The following is a 6610-nucleotide window of genomic DNA, read 5'->3' as shown; positions in this document are numbered from 1 at the left end:
GCAATATGAATAAATGATACAATTTTAACGGGGCCAGATTTATACATTACAATTTAAATCCCCATTTAAGCATCTGCCTCTGGAGATCAATGATCCTGAAACCGGTCATAATGCTCTCCCTGTATTGTATTAACCAGCTCTAAATCGTACAGTTTAAAATATGGGGCAGGATCTGGAAGACATGGGGACTTTTCCTTTGTTCACAGATGAATTAAATATAAAAACAAGGAAGTTATGCCAAACAATTTTAAAACAGTTATGAGGTGTTAGCTGGAATATTGCGTTCAGTTCTGGGCAACACGCTTCATGGAAGAAGTCAAGCCCTTGGAGAGGGTGCAGAATAGATTTACTAGAATACTGCCAGAGTTGGGGACCTCATTTATCGGAAGAAACTGGAGAAGCTGGGATTTTTCTCTTTAGAATAGAACACGTTAAGAGGCGATTTATGACATAAGTTCAAAATTGTGAAGTGTTTTGTTCGTTAAAAAGGAAAAAGTTTTATAATATCACATTTGATGTGATAAAATCTCGATATGCGCAGGTGGAGGTCAAACCCATTTTTTTCAGTTTACGAGATCGACGCTTTACCACTTGGCCACCGCGCCCTGATAAACTATGTGACGTGCATCGCATTCCAACGGATCCCACATCATTTTAACTCGGTTGTATAAGCACATACGCATGTACAAATAAATGAATTGGGATAGTGGAACGGGCAAATGACGAGCGTCATTTACATGAAACTATTATAAAACATTTAATAAAATCATACATTACCAATGGTGAGTACTTGGACCATCGTACTCTTGAACGAGCTATCAAATTAGTCCCAGATCTTTCCACAGCGCCCTGCAAAATGTGCCTCTTCAAGCATTTATCTAATTCCATTTTGAGGATTACAATTGAATCTGCAGAGCTGCGGGGAAAAGACATGGGGGTGAGACTTGCTGAGTGTCAGCATGGGCTCGAAATGCCAAATTGCCTTCATCCGTGCTGTAACAATTCTATGCATTGATGATTCTATAAATCACCATCTGTAGTTCATTACAGATTACAACACTCACAGCTTAAAAACAAACAATTCTCCTCCACTTCCATCTGTTTCCTCTGTTGTCCGCTGGATGTTGTCAGGACTGGATAGATTTGTTTATGGGGAAAGATTGCGGTAGTTTTCTTCGGAAAAGATGTGAATATTGGGTGATATAATTGAGGTGTATAACATTATGAGGGGCCGAGATAGTTTGCATAAGAAACACATATGCCCCTCATAGGGAGGTCAATAATTAGGGGACGAGATTTAAAGTAATTGATAAAAGGATTACACGAGAGTCGAGGAGAAATCTTTTCGCCCAGAATTGATTTGGGTCTGAAACTCACTGACTGAAAAGTTGGCGGAGACGTAATCCCTCATCACATTTAATCAGTGCATGTATATGGATTGAATTGCCCTAATCTGCAACGATACAGTGCGATTAGGCTGGATAGCTCTTTCGATTGGCGGAGACAGGATGGGCCGAATGCCCTCCTTCTCTGATGCAAACGTCTACGATTCTATGATTCTAAGAGGTGGGGAATGCTCTTTTGTGTCCTGCACATATCTGTGTCCCACCATCGATGGGATCTTCCTGTGTGGTAATTGGCTGCAATATTGCCCTACCGTACATCCAGCGACTATAATTGAAGAACTACTTCATTTATTGTAAAGCACGTTTTAATAAAATATTAATTCAGTGGATGTGGGCGTAGCTAGCAAGGCTGACAGTTATTGCTCATCCCTAATTGCGTTTGAGAAGGTAGTGATGAACAAACTTCGTGAACCACTGCAGTACTTGGATAAGCACTTGATGGCTATGGTCCAAGAACTCGAAATTGGTTTTGGCAGGATAGTGTTTTGTCCACCAGCAAGGACGCGATGGGCTAAATGGTTCCCTTCTGTGCTGTAAATTTCTATGGCTCTATGGTTCAGTCATCGAGGTGATGGTACGACCAATGTGCTGTTGCAGAAGTATTTCCAAGCGAAAATAAAGGAAAGGCGATATGTTTCCTGTTTCATTATCTGCGGAGTTGACACTCTAGTTGGAAAAATCAATCTTCAACGATCGTGCCCACTTCTGAACTTATGGTGGTGGGCACGTCATTGATGAAGCAGGTGATGATGACCTCCTGCAGCGATATCCTGAGATAATTGGCGTCGAACGACAACAACCATCTTCTTTTAGGCTCGTTCTGTCTCCAGCAGTGGAGAGTAAGCCCGCAATAACTTCAACGTTAGAAGCCTCCTTGAAAAAACATTCGGTCAAATGCTGCTTTGATGTCCACGACAATCACTCTCGCCTCATTTTAGAATTAATCACTTTTGTCCATATTTGGACTAAGGCTGTAATGATGTCTGGAGGCTGGTCGTCCTGTCGGAGCTCAAACTGAGCAACGGCGAGCAATTGGGTCATCCAATGTTCCTGCAAGATGCTACGGGAATGCAAGCCCATGCTTTTACTGTTTGAAAACAGCGCACAGTTGCATGATGTATATTTGTAAGATCAGATGGGCCATCGACCCTAAATCTTACTCCTACCTTCCTCTTCCGACAGACCCTACAAGGGCTTCAAAGTATGGCACGTTTTAAAATGTCAGTGTTAAAAAAATTGTTTCATTCTTTATTTCTTAAAGATTAAGAAGGCACAACAGCCAGCCATATATCCTGGTTTGCCGATGATGCAAATATTGGTGATATAGTAATTAGTGCAGATGTTAGCGTGTATTTATAAAGATATATTGATGGATTAAATGAATGGACGACTCAGTGGCAGACAGCTTCCTGATAGGTAATTGTGTGGTCATCCATTTTAGATCACATAGATTAGGTCCGAGTACTAATTAAATGGAGCACAGCTCGGAGGGATGGAGTTCCAAAGTGCGCATACCGCTAAAATGCAGTAGCAAGTTTCAAATATATTCGAAACAACGTATGGCATGTTAGGCTTTATAACTAGGGGTTAGACTATAAAGCAATGGAAGTTTTTCTTCAACTGTACAGAGATGTTGTAAGACTATATCTGGAGTAAACTAAGTTATAGTATATAATAGATTCATAGAAGTTTACAGCACGGAAGGAGGCAATTTCGGCCCATCCTGTCCGCACCACGGTTTTCCAGCCTAATCCCACTTTCGAGCTCTTGGTCCATAACCCTGCACGTTACGGCCCATCAGACTCACATCCAAATACTTTTTAAATGTGCTAAAGTTTTCTGCCTCTACCAGTCTTTCAGGCAGTGCGTTTTAGACAACCACAATTATCTGACTGTGGAAATTTCCCATCACATCTCCTGTAAACCTTCTCCAATTACTATAAATATGTGTCCGCTGGTTGTTGAGCCCTCTGCTATATCTAGATTGCCATTATGTCTAGTCCACTTTTGGGCACGGCCCCTTAGAAACGATAGGCTGGATTGGAATGTGTATAGTTCATAATCACCAGAATATTAACAGGATGCCACGGGTTAAATTATGAGGTGAGATTACATGGACTAGGCCTGTACTCCCTGGAATATAGAAGGTTTCGTGGTGATTTGATTGAGATTTTTAATGTTTTATAACGAATTAATAAGATAGATAGAGATAAACCTTTTTTTCACTGTTCGTGGGGGAGTTTACGACAATGTTAAATTCAGAGGCAGTATATTCGACAGAGAAGTTATGAAAATTGTCTTCACGCAAAGGGTGATGGATTTATCTTCGACAAAAGGCAGGATATACTTGCTCAATTAAAAATGTTAATTTTTGATTAATACCTTTTGCTACACACTCGTTAAAATGATATGGAACCAATGCAGATAGATGCAGTTGAGATCGAGCTCAGCTAAGAATTCAGAGTATGGCGAATAGGCACAAAGAGCGAAATGGCCTAATCCTGTTCCTATGTTCAGTCAATTGAAGAACGCCTATTATAAATAAAAAAATGTTGTCTTGATGGGTGAATTAAAAATATATTATTTGCAGAGATTATGGACTGCTTCCACGCTTTCATAACAAGCACGCATTAAGTCTAATTGTCAAACCAGTTGTTTGAAAATCAACCAGAAGCAGAGACGCATCAGTTGGATTTTAATTCCATCGCATTAACATTTCGGCCATCTTGGTCATGGGCACGCTGCAATGCAGTGCTTGGAAATTCGGCAAGTCGCTTGCAGACTCAAAATTTAGTTTTCAGCGCAGAGCAAACTACACGCCTCCATACTCTGCAAACGTGAGAGGATATGTACATTGTCTTTAACGATGGATGGTGAAAAGCTGAACCGCAAAAGCACAGCACTTAGGCAAATAACGCAATGAACTGATCGTCCGGAACTAGACAAGAAAGCCTCTTGCTTTAACGCACAGAACATGTAATCTTCCCGTCAACACTGAACATCTTTGAATGAATAATGTTAAAATGCACGTCAACCAATCAGTATCAGCAAGTTCAGACTGAACCAGCGCTTAAGGGATAACTCATAAGGTATGGAATAAACTGATGTGGGGAGCGATGGAGAGAGTGACAGAGAGAAAAAACATATTTGGACAGATAAACAGATCCCCAATGAGAATAGCGCACATAAATTGACTGCAACTGAAGTAGACATAAAGCGAGACTGACACACGGAAAGAAAGTTAGAGTCAGAGAGAAATAGAATGAATGATATAGAGAGAAAAAGAGAACACAGCACATTAAATGTGAGAAAATCCCTGCCGGCACGGCCGGGAATTAAATCCATGAACTGACGATTAAAGGTGAAAACACAAGCTCACTAAGAGAAAGGATTGTAGCATCACAGAAGCATGGAATGAGACTCTTTCCCCAGAGCTCGGCAAACTGTTCGCCATCAACTATTTATCCAATTCCCTTCTAGAGGTGGTTACCCCGTTGCTTAAGAGCGTGCAGGTAGAGAGGGAGAGGGTGATCAGCAGACAGAATAGGAGGGCTAGGCAGGTAGTGCACGAGCCCTGGAGTCCATCTCGTTCGCCAACAGATATTATCTTCTGAGTACTGGTGTGGAGATAGTGCCTCTGGCAAGTGCAGCCAGATACATATCCTGCACAGGGGAGGAGGGAGAAGAAAGGAATAGCTTAATGATATGTGCTTCAATAATCAGGGAGCAGATAGGCGTTTCTGCCACCGCAGACGTGACACCAGAATAATATGTTGCCTTCCTGGGGGCAAGGATGTCACCGAGCGGCTGCAGGACATTCTGATGGAGAAGGGTGATCAGTCAGCGATCATTGTCCATATTGTTACCAATGACATAGGTGGAAAGAGGGGTGAGGTGGTGTAGGCAGAGTTTGGGGAGCTACGCGAGAGGCCAGAAAGCAGGAACTGAAAGGTAGTAATCTCCAGAATACTCCAGTTGCCAAGAACTAGTGAGTAGAGGAATAGGAGGATCGAGCACGTGAATGCATGGCTGGAGAGATGGTACAGGAGGATGGGCTTTAGTTTCCTGAGACATTCGGACTGATTGTCGCGGAGTTGGGGCCTGTACAAGTCTGACGGGTTGCCCCTCAACAGAGCCTGTACTGTAACCTATCATTGTGGCGGGCCGGCAGGAGGCGGTGGTTGCTCGTGCTGTTGGGGAATGTTTAAACTAGTTTGGCAGGGGGATGGGAACCTTAGAATAGATTCAATAGGGAGGGGAGTAGAGTTGGAATTAAAAAGCAAAAAGGTAGAAAGTGAGTTTGTAGGACAGAGGAAACAAGCAGGAAAAAAGGGTAAAAAACAAATTTAAAAAGCATTTTTTCTAAATGCACATAGCATTCGTAACAAAACAGATGAGTGACGGAACAAATAGATAAAAATGAGTATGATCTGAAAGACATTACAGAGACGTGGTTGGAAGGTGATCAGGACTGGAAATAAATGTTCAGGGGTATTTGACATTTCGGAAGGACAGACAAAAAGGAAAAGCTGGTGGGGTAACACTGTTAATAAAAGATGGGATCAGTGTTGGTGAAAAACGAGAGGATCAAGTGGTTGAATCAGTTTTGGTGGAGATAAGAAACAATAACGGGAAAAAGCCGCTGTTGGGCGTAGTGCATAGGCCCCCTACCAGTAGCTACACGGTTGGACGGAGTATAAATCAAGAAATAATGGAGGCTTGTAAAAAAAGAACGGCAATAATCATCGGGGCATTTAATCTTTATATTTACTGGATAAAATTAATTGGTCAAGGTAGACTTGAGGAGGCGTTCAGAGAGTGTATCCGGGATAGTTTATTTCTACTGTACATGCTACCGCAACTCGGGAGCAGGCTATCTTAGCTCTAGTACTGTATAATGAGACAGGATTAATAAATGATCTCGTAGTAAAAGATCGTATAGGATTGAGTCACCACAATATGGTTGAATTTCAAATTCAGTTGGAGGGAGCTAAATTTGGTTCTCCAACCAGTGTCCTCAGCTTAAATGAAGGGGACTACAAAGGTATGATGGTAGAGGTGGATAAAGTATACTGTGAAAGTAGCCTAAGGTGTGGGATGGTTGATGAGCAGTGCAGACATTTAAGGAGATATTTTATAACTCGGAACAAAAATTTACCCAATAAGAAGGAAATGCTGTAAGAGAAGGAAACCATCCGTGTCTA

Source organism: Pristiophorus japonicus, unplaced genomic scaffold (assembly GCF_044704955.1).
Source record: "Pristiophorus japonicus isolate sPriJap1 unplaced genomic scaffold, sPriJap1.hap1 HAP1_SCAFFOLD_33, whole genome shotgun sequence".
In the NCBI taxonomy this organism is placed as follows: domain Eukaryota; kingdom Metazoa; phylum Chordata; class Chondrichthyes; family Pristiophoridae; genus Pristiophorus; species Pristiophorus japonicus.
Note: the sequence above shows the minus strand (reverse complement) of the source record.